The sequence below is a fragment of the Falco punctatus genome (genome assembly GCF_963210335.1).
Source record: "Falco punctatus genome assembly, chromosome: 8".
Classification (NCBI taxonomy): Eukaryota; Metazoa; Chordata; class Aves; order Falconiformes; family Falconidae; genus Falco; species Falco punctatus.
The window spans coordinates 16,774,909-16,790,968 of record NC_137588.1 but is presented as its reverse complement, the minus strand read 5'-3'; the positions used below and the strand labels follow the sequence as shown (position 1 = coordinate 16,790,968).

Sequence of the window (16,060 nt, the reverse complement as noted above, 5' to 3'; positions counted from 1 at the left end):
TTGGGAGAATGGTCCCTAGAAAAAGGAAATTTATCTTAAAGAGTATTTAAGTGATAATATCAAACCAGGAAAATTAATAGCAGCTGAAACTCTGAATGTAAAATATGTTTTTATGCAGGTTGCAAAAAGGATTAATGCATGTGTCAGATATACATATATCCTATGTACAGATTTTTACAGAAGGTCCCATTTCTGAATATTAGTGAATATAAAATATACCTCCTTTTTTTAACACACATTTGTGTCAATAGAAATATGAATAAACTCTCTTTGATATGTTAAATTCTTCAGTCACAGGAGCAGTTATATGTATTTTCTAACACACCTTTGTTTTTACCTGGGAACACTCTCAAAGGTGTTCCTGTGAGTTTCTGAACCCGACAAAGGGTTTGCGTTTAGAGGGGACTTGTAGCAGTGCATGTCCTGGGGGCTGGTTGCCCCCGCAAGACACTGGCTGTTATTGAAGCAAGGCATAGAGTTCTGTAAGTGCAATAAGAACAGTGTATTGCTCAGGTGATTGAACTGATGAAGCAGCTCAAATCTTTCCTTGTGAGGAAAAGCTGCAAGAGTGCTTTAAATTAAACCACTGGTTTCCAACATGTTTAACTAATCTTGTAACAGGAAGGAAGGAGAAAAACTGGGAATATGTTTGATTTTTTCTTTTACATTCCCACTAATAACAAGAATAAATCAAGGAAACTACAATAGGATGGCCGGTTTGTTTATCCTTTAGCAATGTGTGCTTTTCTTTATAGCATCTGGGAACTGCTGCTTCTGTATCCCAAGAATGCAATTCTAAATATTCTGTATGAATTTTTTAGAGGAGACCTTATGTGCAGGAGAAGTATCTCTTAGTGTATTTAAGCCTAAGCATAGATGGAGTATAATGAACAATCTGTTAAATGTTAATGTAATTTATCCTTTCTTAATTTACAAACATGACATATTGCATGTATTTAGTGTTAATCTGTTTTAGACACTCATTTGTTTTGACCTATGTCCATAATATATTATGTACCTTGAGATATTTATCTTGTCACTTTGAAACAAGATTACAATTAATATGACACACATGAGTTTAAATTAGTACTCCAACTAGAGATGTGTGAGTAATGAATTAGCCACAGCCTTGAACTGTTGGCAGACAATTTAAATTGCCTGCCTCTTTCTGATGCACGATCTGGAATCACTAAATATGTACATGGTCTTAAGTCAACATGTTTTTTAGATCAGTGACTGAGCAACACTCTTTGAACATTTTTTTCTAGGGGAAAATAACCAAAAAAAAGTTAGTTTGGGACTGTATAGTCAGATGTCAGAATGCAAACAATTCTTCCACAGATTTGTTTTGTCACACCACATTTGGTTTGCTATTGCAAGGTCAAGCCTAAAAAGTTAAGTGGTTGCCTATAGGAAGCAGGACTGTAATTGTGATATCATTAGAAATACAGAATTGTGGATAATACTTTATATTTGTGCTTGTCACTTGTCTGTTTTTTGACAAGAGGAGGCAGTTTTGATGGGCTTCCTGTGGTCCTTGTGGTTTTTATCCTGTTATCCAATTTTCTGCTGCACTGCTTTCCTTCTGTCACACTGACTGCTAGCCAGCCTTCCGTCCTTTACTGGAAGGGCATACAAAGCTTTTCACTATAGTGGACAGAGATAAAAGGAGAGGCAATAACAGGCCTGAATTTTGATAAGTACCTTATGTCCCCTGTCCAGGGTAAGTCATACATTATCTATATATCACCTGAAGGTCTTTCAAATTTACAGAAAAACTAACATTTATGGAATATGTGTATATAACCAAGTATAACTTTTAAAAATCAAATAAATCCTGGAAAAAAGAGAAAACAACCTATGATTTTAAGGGCTATTTGTGGGCGACAGGGAACCACTTAAGTTTAGTGACCCTGTATTCTTTGAAAAAATCAGAAGCAAAAAATTCCCAACCATAAACCACAGCATAAGTCCTAGTATGTAAGTAAGTGAATACTACCCAGTAAAACTCTACCCTTTATTCATTCAGATCGTAACACCCAATAGTCTTTGGATATGATTTTCTACTAACTTTCTATTTTTTTTGGAACCGGAGTTTGGCAAGAACAAGATTGAGTGTATACAAGGGATATACTCTGTACATGTTTACATGCTGATTTATTCTGCTTTAGATGTATCTTATATAAAGCTGAGTTAATCTTTGCTGATGGTCACATTTGCTCCTATTCATTGAAAACAAGTGTAAAAGATGTGTAGGGCTTGCACAAACCTTGGCTTTTTGTTATACTTTATGCCAAAATTATCCATCTGACTGTTTTAAAACCCCACTCCCCATAAACTTAAGGACACAAGCATAATCATGTAGCCAAGATATCAAGGCTATGTCTGAGCCAGGTAGGAGCGCTTTGAGTGCTTATGCCTAGGTTCATGCTTCATTTGGACTCCATCATGACGGTAGGAGGATTTTGTAACAGCCTACCTGCCTCTCACCATGCCCTGGCTGCTTTGGCTGGGACCTGGAAAGCAGAAGTGAGGGGAGCAACAGCACACAGCCATCAGGTTCCCAGCCTGGACAATCAGGAGCCTAGGGCAGCTGGTCTCCCTGCGGCTGTGTGCCATCTAGACATGGCCCAGGAGAGCTGTATCTCATTCCAGATGTACTGCTCTAGGTCTTCAAACAGCTCCCAGCTACTTTGTTTCCCTGCCTTCTTTGTGCATAACTGAGGTAGGTAGAAATGCTCTTCTAACAGTTGTTATTTTGTCATATGCCATAGACTGCCAGTAACATTGCTCTGGGCATTGCCAAGAAAGAAGACTTTAAATGGAAAGAAATTGTTCTGTAAGATGTCAGAGACAGTTGTGTCACTGAAAGAAAGTACATCTAATATGGTCCCATCATCACTGATAAGTAATAAGCAAAGGTATTTCTCCTTATTTGTTAAAATATATTTTAAGTACAGGGAATTTTTGGTTTATCTAGAACTTTTTCTGTATATCTTACCTGTTACTCTTCTTGCCAGACTCAATATCAACATCTATAAAAGAATAAATAATTGCCCTGAATATCTGGGAAAATTTGATAACGCCATTTTGGTGGAATGAGGCAGTCTCCCAAAGAAGCATCTTAATCCTTGTTAGTAACTTCTAAAACTGTTTTGAATAATGTAGTAAGTCATAAGATTATAGATATAACCCCTACTTTAGTCATAGGTTGGGGTATGATTTAGTAGATCTCTTTTTATAACTTTATTTTTAAGAGGTTTTTTTATATGCCATATGGGGTGTAGGATGTAGCTGGAACAGATTGGAGTTCATTAATCAGTAATTCATACTTCATACAGAGCAGAATTGGTGTTAAAAGTAATTAATTCTTTAACATTCTTGGTCAGGGACAGCAAGCACTTACAAGCATAATGATTGCTGTCTTTACAGGGCTTTTTCCACAGCCGCCTCCTTCATTCCCACATGTGAGAGTATGCAGTTGCATGTTTGGAAATGAGTGGTTGCAAGAGTCAGCATTCACACTGGTTTATTAAGAGACAAAGGTGATACAGCCACAAAATGAATTTAGTTAGTTACACTCAGCAAATCTGGGATGAGATCACAAGAGTTACGTGATATCATAAGAAACCTGGCCACATAAAAGAAACTTAAAGGTATTACCAAGCTTTGAAAAGTCAAGAAAATGGAAATCAGATTAGTCTAATGCTCTAAGGTTTGGTAGGTCAAAGAGGAAGAAACTTTTATGTGAAGAAATATGTGGGATTTGTATTATATACTGTAAGTAGCTCTAAAATGCACTACGCAATACATTTGCAGGATATTTTTACATATTTTTGTCTTGTTTTATTTTATACTACCAACAGTCTTAAGAAGTCTTGCTTCTCATTAGATGACTTCAGTCTTAATGAATGGATGACATCTGGTAGCTGCCATGCCTAGGATCTCAGTCAACAGAGCATGCACTAAGGACTCCTCTATAAGGTATGAAAGATGTCCAGGAAGTGCCTTCAGGCAAAAAATGTCTCTGAATTCTTAATCGCTTATGTGACTTTCTTCTGTACTAGTTTTATCTGTACATATAATATGGCATCAGTTTATTAGTTTATTGACCTGTTTATAGTGGTACATATATCTTCTACTTTTATTCTGTTCTCTCTTACATACTTATGTGTGGTTTTCCTCATGAGAAGCTAGGAGTGTTTTTTTGCTTATGATTTTTTCTGTTAGTTTTTTCCTCTCTCTCTCTCTCTCTCTTTTTTTTTTTTTAATCCAGGCATATATTTGTCTGTGTGCTCGGGCTCAAGTAGAGTGTCACAAATCCTAATCATTGAAACCATTGAAAAAGCTGAAGAAGCTGAACTTGCACCCAAATAATTGCTCTTGTCCATAGTAAGCTGCAGAATAGGTATGTGTCCATGCACCTCAAAGAGCTCTTTTAAATTCTGAGATTCAGGTACAGGCTAGATGGATATAAATCAAAATGCAGGCAATACAGAGACCTATTCCATTCAAAAGCTTACCTACATTAAGATTGTGCTTTTCTGTTTTAATGTTTCTTGGGTTTGGGTAGCTTTTATGGACTCCTGTGGTTTAGTGCTGGTAAGTCAAACGTGACTGTGATGCATATCTAAACTTCTGGATTCTCATTCATACTGAAACTCTAGATGTCTTGTGGTTTTTGTGACACAGCAGAATGATGCAAAACACTTAATCGCATCTCACCTGATTACTTATCTGGATTTGAACAACCCATTTCAGAAAGAATGGTGCTTTTTTTTTTGACTCATTGACTCTGGTCTGGTAATTTCAGTAGTTTTATAACTGTGCACTCTCTGGACTCAACCATAGAATTAAGATTTCAAGTTTCCTTAGGAGTAAATGATTGCAAGAGACAATTCCTCTTCTAAGCAACAATTAGAGCATTAGCTGAACAAAGAGCTTCATCTGGCAATTAGTATTCCTGTGGTGAGCAGGGAGAGAATTAGTCAGAGATACAAGAGGCTCAGACTGCCAGAGCTGAAGCAAAAGGCTTGGTGTGCAAGCTTTCTGATGCTCCAGTGCCTTTTCTCCTCCCAGTTTGAGAATCTCTTGCATTTTTTTTCACAAAAGGTTAATACTCTTGTGTCGAAAGAATACATTATGGCTCAAACGTTCATCTATGCTTCAAAAGATAGGCAACAGCTACTGGAAACAGCAGGGCTCTCTGCTGTGTTTTTAGTCCTGAGGCTGATCAATAAACTCTAGTGACACAAGGGAGGAAGGGGTAACACACTCACACGCTGCTCAGCCCCAGGAATGCAGAAAGCATGAATAGAAAGCTAAATGTTTCTTTAAGAAATGAGACCCAAGCACAGATGGCACTCTGTATTCATGGAAGGCTCCCACATGGTGCAAAGAATTAGAGCCTGCAGGGCCTCATAAAAATAGTGGAATCACCTATACGCAAAATCTTCAGCCTGACTCACTCTCAGCTACATCGCTGTAAGACAGTAGGAGTAAAGGTACTAAAGTCATTGGATTAATGCAGTGTAACACTGTCCTTAGAGCTGAACTTTACACGCACTGTGTGAAGTCCTTATCCAAAGGGCTTGTAGTGACTGCGTCATGAATAAACCAGGCAAGAAAGCTAAAACTCCATCTTTAACCAGAATGAAACAGATCATGGATACTATTTGGGGCCAATACTCCTGTTGAGGTGGAAACAACCCAGAAATCCAGCTTAATGGAGCATCTGGGGATTTCACAGGGATGGAAGTTAGGTCTTGTATTAACCATTTCTAAAGCACCATTTTTATAGCTCTTTAGCTCAGAAGCAGTGTGAAGTCAGGAGAAAGAAAATAAGCCTGGTCTGTCTGTCTAGTAATCATCAGATGCCTAAAGCGCCCTTAAAAGAGAAATAAAATAATTTCATGCTCAGCCTTCTAAGTTGCAAGTCAGAAGAATTTCCAGATATTCCAGAATTTCAGATGTCCTACAACAGATTAAAACATTGCTGCTGAAGGAAATTGGCTAATTCCAGGAATCTACACCTTAAATGGAAACAAGCAGAATTTATCTGCTGGACATTTGTAGTGGATATAAATAATGCACGCCACTTAAAGACAAATATTTGTATTAGTTTCAGCAATTAAATCTTTCCACAGTTTCTATATCACTAAGTTCACTTGGGCTACTTAGATCAGTGCTAAAACAGTTGCAAGAAAATAAAATGATCTCTTAATTTTGATTCAATACAAAGGCTTGCAGTTTAGTTGTCTTTGATGTCCTCTAGTAGATCACACAGCAAATAACATAATTTCTTCAGAATTTAGCTGCTGTGGGTGTGTTAATTCTGAATTCTCCCTAGTAATGGGAAAAAAAAGTTGTGTCAGTATCATGTTTGCCGATTGCTTTAAAATGAACTTGTATTTGAATTTCTGATCCTGCAGAACTTCTATTAAAAGGAAAGAATGTTAAACTTAAAGCAATCTGGGGAGACAAAACCTTTTCATGTAACTGCTGTGCACCTGGATCTGAGAAACTGCACTAGTGGCAGCGGAGTGGTGAGAAGAGAGATGTGACTGTCTCTAGTCCACACAGGCCCTAGGGGTTGTATATGTTCCTGCCTGAGGAACCTTCTTTTTCCGAGGAAAAGGCAGATGGAAGGAAACTATTCACCCCACATCCTTCATGTCTTCCCAGTCTCAGTCTTCTTAACCATGAGTGAATTTTTGTGCTGTGGTTTTCTGCTAAAGGAAGCCCTCCACTCTGGAATGCCCCTTGAGCTGTGCTCCATCAGGCTGTAAGGGAGGGCTTTCGGGTCCAAGTCATGACTTGGTGTAAATCTACCAAGGCTGGACCTTGAATTCCTGGTAGGAAGTGTTGCTAGTGAGGTACTAGCTGTGAGAAACACTTGGTTTTGAAACAGAACTGACTTTGGAAGGAAAGAAACATAATCAGATGAGAGTCAGAACCCACCATAAGTCTTGTCGGTATGTTTTGAATGTCTGGAGTTAAGATAAAGTTAGAGACTGAGGAGGAAGAGAGGACTGTTATGAGAATAGCAATGGGATTGTTGTGTTTTATGAATAACAGTGTGTGTTTTAACTACCATGTCAAATGGAGGCAGTGTTATCTCTGTACAGTTCCAGAGCATCCTCTCTGCAAGCTTTCTTTCTGCCTGTCCATGTATCAGCCCTTAGAAAACTGCCCTCCCAGACCAAGGAGATCCCTCATAGCCTAGCAGAGCAGCCTGCAGAGTCCCTCTGTGCCATATTAATGGCATCTGTTGCTGCTAGGAAGGACACTTAAGTATAGTACATTACATACCAGACAGATTTTTAACAGGTGCCACAGTTTCCTAGGTGGATGCTAGGTTGTTCACTTGCTGGAAACACATCCAAGAGCAACTTAAAGTGTAAGAGGTCAGGCTGGTCTCAGGCATATAGCCTAAATACCTGGTCTAAGATACTTGAGTGAGGGTAGATTAAGCATTGCTGAATTTGGAGATCATAGAAACGATGATCTTACAAATACACATGCTTATTACGCATTATAGAACCAGCACATAAACTAAGTTGGAGTAATTAAATAAGAGAAAGGCAAAGGGGTGAAAGAAAACACCATCTGCTAACTCTCGATCAGTCACTTATAAGCAAACCAGAATATAATGAAGGCCATTGCATTCTGATCATGAACAGATCCTTCTGCTTGGCTTATGTTATTTTTCCTCAAAAATAGTGCATATGTTTTGTAACAGTTTGGTAAACACATGAAAAAGAGAGGGAAAAGAAAGCTAAAAATCTCTGCTGAACTGTATGAAATGCAGCAATTTGGATGCTTTGTACTTTTCTAGTATTTATTTATTTACAGGCGCTCTCAATAATATTTACAATATCAGTAATTTGATTTGCTAAGAGCTTGATTATGCAGCCGGCAGTTTCACATTGTCATCATTGTATTTGACAAAGTGAATCCAGATCAACACTAATTCATCACCTTACATTCTCAGTTATTTATAGCCATTAACTGATACACTTATTCTATTAGCTGACTGCTAAGTGTAGGATATTTGTGGAATCCTCTCTAGGGTCGAAATAGTAATTATTTTTAAGTCTGTGCATTTTCTAAAATGAATGATGACTTTCTAGGCTATTAATAGAGAAAAGAGACATAAAATGGCATACCCACCTGTTGTGCCAACTACCAGCAGCCAATAACGTATTGCCAACACAAGGCAAATATTCTTTAATTCATACTTACAAAATGAAATAAATCAATTAATACTTTGATTAGATGCAAATAATCCAATTATTGCAAAAAGTAAAATTCATTGCAGCATTGTCACGGCACTCAAATTCTAGTCATGAAACACTTAAGCAAATGAATAATTTTATATGGGAAGGAACATGCCCCAGTACATAGGACAATGTATGTACGACAGTCTTGCACTTAAGTCTTCTTTTGGAAGAGACTATATTGAGACATGCAATTACTGATACAGTCTTTTAAGGACACTTGCAACCGCATCTATGGTAAGGATTGAGTCCTAGTGATGTTAGTTCAGCTTAATTATGAAATCAAGGAAAAATTTTGGGAATCTCTGCAGAGGTTGTGAGGCTCGTTACTTTTCATAGTATTTAAAATTCAGCGTCCCCAAAGATTTCATTTGAATGAGATTTTTTAAAAAAACAGCTCATCACTAGACCAGTTAAAATAAAAATACCTTATGCCATTTTTGCTTTTGGAAGTTGATTTTGCTAGTACAGTAAGCTAGTACTGTGCCTTTCTGGCACCAGAATATGGTATCATGAAGAGCAGCAATGTAGGATCAGAGTCAGATTGTTTATTGTTTCTTTGGCTTTGAAGTTGGCAGCAATCAAGCCCTTGTGCTTTCAAAGTCCATGGAAGTACCCCTTTGCAGGGAAGGCAGACTGCTTCACCTGTGGAAGGTGAAACTACAGCTGCTAATGCAACAGAGCTGTACCATGTGCAGGTGACAAAGTATACCTAAAACACTTCTGGGGGAAATGTCCAGTCTGCCCCCTAAATACATATATTTTCCTGCCCAGAACTTCTTGAGGAAAAGAAATGTGTTCCTTAAAAGCAGCACTGAGCAAAATAAACATGAGAGCACACCAATTTTGTTTTAAAATCGGGTTTGTGATGCCATTATGCTATAAATTTTCTTTTCTTTGGTTACAGCAATGAAGCCACATATTTTCACTGACAGAAGGAAACAGAGTGCATTTAGACCAGGCATTAATTAGGACTTCATTGTACTTGAAACACTTGATTTAATTTTAAGAAGGATTTATCTGATAACTGTGATGTTTTGCTGCTTGCAAGCGTTCTTCTTTTGGCCTAATTTCAGTTAATGACCTTTGACTGTAAAAAGCAAACTTAGGAGACACAGACACAATTGTGCTTGATGTGCTATTAATGTTGTCTACAGAGTCAGCATGTTTCCATCTTTGCCAGCTCTTAGCGTGCTTTTAAAGGTATGCTCCCAGAGATTACAAAGTCATTTCAGTGCATTTAAAATTGGTTTTAGGGCTGTTCAGGCTGAAGGATTAAAGCACAGTGTTGGAGTTCATGGTATTTCAGCCCAGCAAATCAGGATAGCTCAAGCCCACACATGAACCAGAAGTATATATGCCTCTCTGGGTGCTCGTGTAAAATGGGGACTCTGAAACAGAGAAAAGAAAAAGTACATACAGATTGCTTAAAGGAATGGTTTACTTTAGCAGCCAACTCTTGTTACTAAGGCAAAGCGAATTGCTCATTCTAGATTCATGGTAACCCAGCTATCAGCAGATAAAATTTTCCCACTGATAGGGCTCCCTGAGGACCTTTCCCATAGCACCATGTTTATTTGCCTTGCAACTTCCAGAAAAATAAACAAAAAACACTATGGGGCTGTTTAAATGTGAGTCTTAGGGAACTGCTTTCTAATCTCCTCAGTACAATTGGGGAATGTCAGCGCTACATGATGATAAATGTGCAGAGGCTGAGTTTCTCTTGTTTTAACATGAAAACTGCTTTTTCTCTTGCATGTAACCTGTATCACATAGTCCTCAGAGACATATGGATGCTGTAGGAGCAACATCCACAGCTAAACTCTGGAGTATCTTACAACTTAATACAGAAAATACATATTTGCTGCAATTTTATTGTCTCAATGGAGTTATTTTGGCTTAGCTGAATGCTACAGTAAATTATGTCTTGCATAATACCCCCTCTGCTTGTCTACTTGACATCCAGAAACTTGAAGAGGTTAGTCACTGTCTAACGTCATAGTTAATTACCTCTTAAAAGACAATTTTACCAGTTGGCACCTGGCTAACTGACCATATCTGCCCTCTCCTTGGAGGCAGTCTCCCTAGGACAGCTCTGAAGCTCAGGATGGGGGAGCGTATGCACCATATCTGTTAGAAATAAATAATGACATCTCCACATGAGAAATAATCTGGTTTTCTTACGCTGATTTATGTAAGGGCAGTGACAGGAGGTTTGTATCTGCCCCTTATTTCATCATTAAATTCCTATCATATACCCATTCCTACTAAAAATTGAAAAGGAGGGGGGAAAGTGTATTTTAGCATTATGAAACATGTCCATTCCTTGCATATTGTTTCAAAACAGAGTAACCATTGTCCCTATGACACATTCATTATGCAGAGAAAAGGAGAGGGTTATTTCAGTATAGTCAGCCAGGCTACCATGGTGAAAGTAAAAAGCTGCCTTTCCCGTAATATTTAAAAGCCCAAGAACGTTATTGAAGCTGAAAAGGAATGAATTAGCTAGGTGTGGTCTAACTGAGCAGGAAAAAGAGGCATGAACTTAATGTAGACCAGTAAATATGAGACTCCCAGATAAAAAAAGTGTTCTTTCAGAGGAATGTAGGTGTCACCATTCCTGGTTTCAACAGAAATGCACAAGGGACTTCACAGCCATGTATGTATTCTTTCATTGACAGTACTGGCCTAAATATGTGTTACACACTGAGATTATTTTGCATTCATTGAAAGTTTCTGTGTTTTACCATGAAGAAATGTGCTGGAAGCCCATGTGGAGCTCCTGCAAAAAAATGTATTAAAAATCTGCCACCAAATTAAAGGAAGGCCTGAGCTGATCTGATGTTTTGGTTCTATGAGTCCCTACTGTCTCCTAATCTGGTCCCTTTGCATTATAACCTGTTTGGTCTTCTTTGCATTAGCATCTAGGCCCTTTTATATGAAATCAGTGTTGTTCCAAAAAGAAAACAAAAACAGAATTATGAAATATTGTCTGAAGAGCAACTACTGTTACTTGTGGAAAAATGCAGAAAAACATAGCACTGCTTTTCTTTCCTAACTTCTGGGAGAATGGTGCAGACTATTAAGGCTGTATAATATTTAGATGGGGTGAGAAACATTAATTTACATTTCTCTGATATATAACTGATACAGTGGCTAGCAATAGGCACTCACATAAGTGTGCTGGCAGGAAATTATCCACTATACTCCTTTGTATTCTAACAGGGGGACTAGGATTAACTATCCTGAAGTAGACCAAATACTCTGAACATAGATTATTCTGACTGAAGTTGAACCAAGGTCGTTCTGGGATTTCAGTATAGAGGAGGGTATTTTGCTGTCTCTTAAGAGTATATATTTTGTATACTGTACCTAACAGCAGGAATATAATATCTTTCATAATAAAAAATAACCTGTTTCCATGGAGAAAAAAGTAGAGGTAGGGTGCTGACACAGAAGGACTCCTGTGCTATCACAAACAGCTAGTATATTTTGCTTTGACTATATTCCTTTCCACCTTGCCAATAAAGAGTTTAAATCAACCTAGAAAATGAATCCCTGCTATGAAGCAGACACACACAAAAGATCAAGAAAAATAATGAACATAATAGTTTAAGTATTTTTAACAGAAGATTGTATGCAGAGAGGCATAAAAGGAAGCAAAGTGTGGCATGTTGTGGTGAAGACAGTGTGGTAATAACAAGATGTATCAGTGGGAAGATGAAAGTTGTAACAATTTAAATTTTCATGACCTCTCTTTGATTTGTGTCAGAAATACCAGCATGTTGTGACCTCTACAGCTTCCAAGGGCAGACACTTGTATACAGCATTTCCTCCATTGTCCTTGGCATAAGGCACTTCTCATGAGCAAAGATGTAAGCTTGTTCAACGCAGCCAAAGACTGTGTAAAACAGTGATATCCCAGAGGAAGAGTGGGGTTCCATACATTGTGAAAAATCAGAGCATCTACTTCACAAACAAAAGACCATGAACCATTCTGTGCAAGTAGGAGCTGAGACTTCCAGTTGTGGTTTGGGGTTTGTTTGTGTTTTTCCTATCTATGGGATCATATGACCCAGATCTGTAACTCCTGGAAGGTTCCCTTGAGGTGCATCTAAGAAACATTGTGGGAAAACACAGTTTTAGGTAAGTATGAATGCCTTTATTGACTTGGAGGCTGGATTAGCTTTGGTGGAAACTGATGGCAGTGTACAATACATAGAATGAAATAAAATTTCGGGATGCAAACTGCCATAAAAAGCAGTGGAAATCTCATGAATCCTGCAAGATCCATGCACAATCGCAAACCATTCCCACTCGCCCAACCATATATTTTGAGCGATTTTGAGTCCTGTGCCAATGCTAGTACAGTCTACACAGTTCAAGACTAGATCCTGAGCTGTCTTTCTAATGTTTAAAAATGTTTACAAAGGAACATGTGGAAAGATAAAATCTAAGTAGTCTTTTAATTGTTAATAAGTAAACCACATCGATCCCTTTCTACTCTGTTTAAAATCACTTATTCTGACTGAGAGTATTCACTCATTGGGATTTAAGGTAACATAACTAACTGACTTCAAATTCCACCTTTAGCTGCTTCAGATGAATCTTTTTGCATGAAAACAAGCCCTGAATTATAACTGATACATGTGAGGTTGCCCTTTGACTCACTTGGCTGTTTGCCTGAAAGCCTGGGTGCTGTGGATGAAAAGGTGTTAAAATAAATGAGTAAAAAGAATACCTGCCTATAGTACGAATAGGTAAGATTTATTCCTCATGGTATTACAGGTACAAATTTACCACCACTGTACTGATGGTTTTCAAAGTCATTCTAATACGCCGTGTCACTTATTATTTTTTAAATAGAATTTGCTTTTTAAAATTATTTTTACTATCTGTCTAAAAGTAACGCACTTAACTATCAGAAGAGAATGTTTCCAGAAAGCATACACTGCTGTTTAATTATTCTTTTGTATCTCTAACACATGATTATTTTACATGCCCACTTCATCCCCAATAAGCTTACAGAGAAATGGGAGGATTCACTGAAAAGAGCAACATCCTTCAGTGTTGCATGAGAGACCGTGGTTGAACAGGGTGACCTGCTGTGACCTCTAAACTCAGCGGAATGGGAACTCTTAAAAGGATATGTAACCAAAGCCTGAGCTGTATTTAATTAACAGTTCATGAAGTCTGGAAACTTTTTGAAATACATTAAAATTTAATTAATGCTTTGAATGTTAAGGATGTATATTTTAGTGAAAAAGAATGATAATAAAGCGTCCAGTTTAAAAAACAAATGAATAGAATTTACATTGTTTTACTTATAGCTTACACATATTAGAAGTAGCCACATGGGCTTCAGATTCAGTATCTGCAACATTTTAAGAGATATTGAAGTACATTCAAAGACCTTGTGCCTTAAGAAACCAGGAAACTGATTTTAATAATTCTTCTTCATACCATTCATAGTTTTAATATGCTCTAACACACTGTAGAGTTCTTCTATAGGACTCCCACATAGTCACACAGGAAAAAAGTTCAGTCATGCACAGCAAAAAATCAGTCTGTGCTGTTTGGTGGCACATGGAATTAAACTTCTTAGTAGAACTGTACCTTAGGCAATATTTCTGAGGGAGCTTTTTGATATAATGAAAACAATAGTGAAATTACAGAATTATTTCAAGTGTCATTGTGTTTTCTTCCACCTAGTAAATCATTAAATCAAGTGTGAAATATTTGTGACCTCACTATTGATATCAAGAGACAGTTTGCTCTTGATGTTCTCAGCATCTCTGCCTTAACACTAACAAAAAAGGAAAAGGTACACCTTGTGTAACAACTAGTTTTTGTATCATAATTTTTTATGGGAATTGAAATTAAGTGGTAAAGGTCATTATTAAAATCACATTTTAAAAATCCAATATTTTAAATTAAATATATATTCCTATGATCAGGGAGAAATTTTAGAAAAGAAGAAGAAATATCTGTGAAATTTTTTGAATCAGAATTAAATGCTTCAGTTCTTTGTTAGTTTATTGTTTAAATTTGAAGTACCATTTTACATGAAAATAATGCATAAAAAGAGACTGATTTCTTTTCCCCCCTAAGTGGATCAAGAGACTGTAATCTGTAACATGTTTCTTGGTGCAACCTAAGCTCCAAGAGCAGGTTTGTTATTCCTACCCAAGCCAAGAACTACAGGGCCTGAGCTGAGCTCTTTTAAATAGCTTCCTTAGGTTTAGTAAACTTTTAATCAGATCCTCAGATCAGAACATTATAACAGTCACCACCTGCTTTCTCAATAGAAGATACGTATTATATGAAGAGAATTTGGATGTGCACTGTTTTCAGTGGATCTCTGCAGTTTATGAAAGCTCAAGAGTTCAAACTGCAAATTCTAAGCTTGTTCCCAGGGTTCAGATGGTTAAGATTTATTTGTGATAGAGTAACTTCAAGAGACACCATCTCTTTTCTGGTTTGGTTGTTGGTTTGGGGTTTTTTGGGTTGGTGGTTTTTTTTTTTTTGTCTTTCACTTTTCCAAGTATAAGATTATATTGTGGATATTGGAGAGATGTATTTTCCCCTCGTTATCCACTTGACAGTACTTGGTCTTTGTTTCAGCTGTTTCCCTTCTTTATAGTTAAATGTTTCCTCTGGTCTTTTTTAACCGTTTTTTCCACAGCAACAAAGGCAGCAAATAAATTTTAAAACAAAGCAAGATCTGATTGCCATAAAACCCCAGAAGGTTTATAAATTGTTAACAGTATTGCAAACACCTTAATAAAAACCCCTCCTGAAGCCCCTAGTCAAGCTTCTTATAAGTGCAAATAGAAAGTGTTGACTTCGTTGGAAATTTATTGAGCATACTGACTGCTGCAGAGTTTGCCTCATTGGTAAGGGGATAGGCAGACATGTTTAAAAGGGGTTTTCCAGGGTGAAGATAAAGAAATAAACTCATTGAAGATATAAAGAAAAAATACTTCAACAAATATGATACTAAAAACCTCACGTCTGACTGGGGATTTCAAAATGTCAAACTTCATGTATGAATTACAAAATCATATAATGTAATTTGCATTATTTTATGAGCAGTAAGAAGGATACAAGACGTTTACTGGTCAGAATTTTTATTTCTCCCAGAGCACCTGCAGATGCAGTTTCGAGATACTTCACTTTAAGGCACTCTATGCACTTGTGCTACATTTTGTGCTCTCTTCTTATTTGGCCTGGGAAGAGACTGTTCTGATCACTGGAAATTTTCCTGAATAAAAGATGTGTCGCTTATATTTAAGGCATCATGTCAACAAAATCAGATTTATCCTCTGTTTTGCCAGAAATGTTAGGTCCACGCTTTTTGAAAAAAGTTGTAATGGAAGACATATTTTGGCTACTGTTCTTTAAATGCCCTTGCTGTGCATGAAATTTCAGTAAAACTGTCTATACAGTAGGCTTTTGGTGCAAAAAAAAATGACTTGTACATAAAACTATACAATACCTAATTTCACCTGTAAGCCAAAGCACAGAGAAAAGAAGCAGATTTTGGCCCAGGCAGAAGCTAAAGGGTGACTGTTTCTGTTAAACCATCCTGTAAGCAATCTATGAAGTCAGTTGGTAGCTGTATGAACAGTTTAAATTTATCCATAACACCAATTCATGTACTCTTGACAAGAATAAAAGAATAGGTTTAACATCAATTAATAACCATGTTTGCATTTATATGAATGAGAATTTCCTTGTTTCCATCAGCACAAGCAGAAATAGACTAGATACTTTAAATT

The 16,060-nt window shown here is 37.2% G+C and overlaps 1 long non-coding RNA gene across 5 annotated transcripts in view; it reads left to right on the top strand.

Annotated features, from left to right (window-relative positions):
* LOC308068892 overlaps positions 1 to 16,060 on the top strand; it is a 146,630-nt gene that overhangs the window by 43,675 nt on the left and 86,895 nt on the right. For all 5 annotated transcript variants that reach the window (XR_013930173.1, XR_013930174.1, XR_013930175.1 and 2 more), the window contains 2 exons: positions 2,775 to 2,921; positions 3,867 to 3,984. This is a non-coding gene — a long non-coding RNA (uncharacterized lncRNA). The remainder of the gene's footprint in view (positions 1 to 2,774; positions 2,922 to 3,866; positions 3,985 to 16,060) is intronic.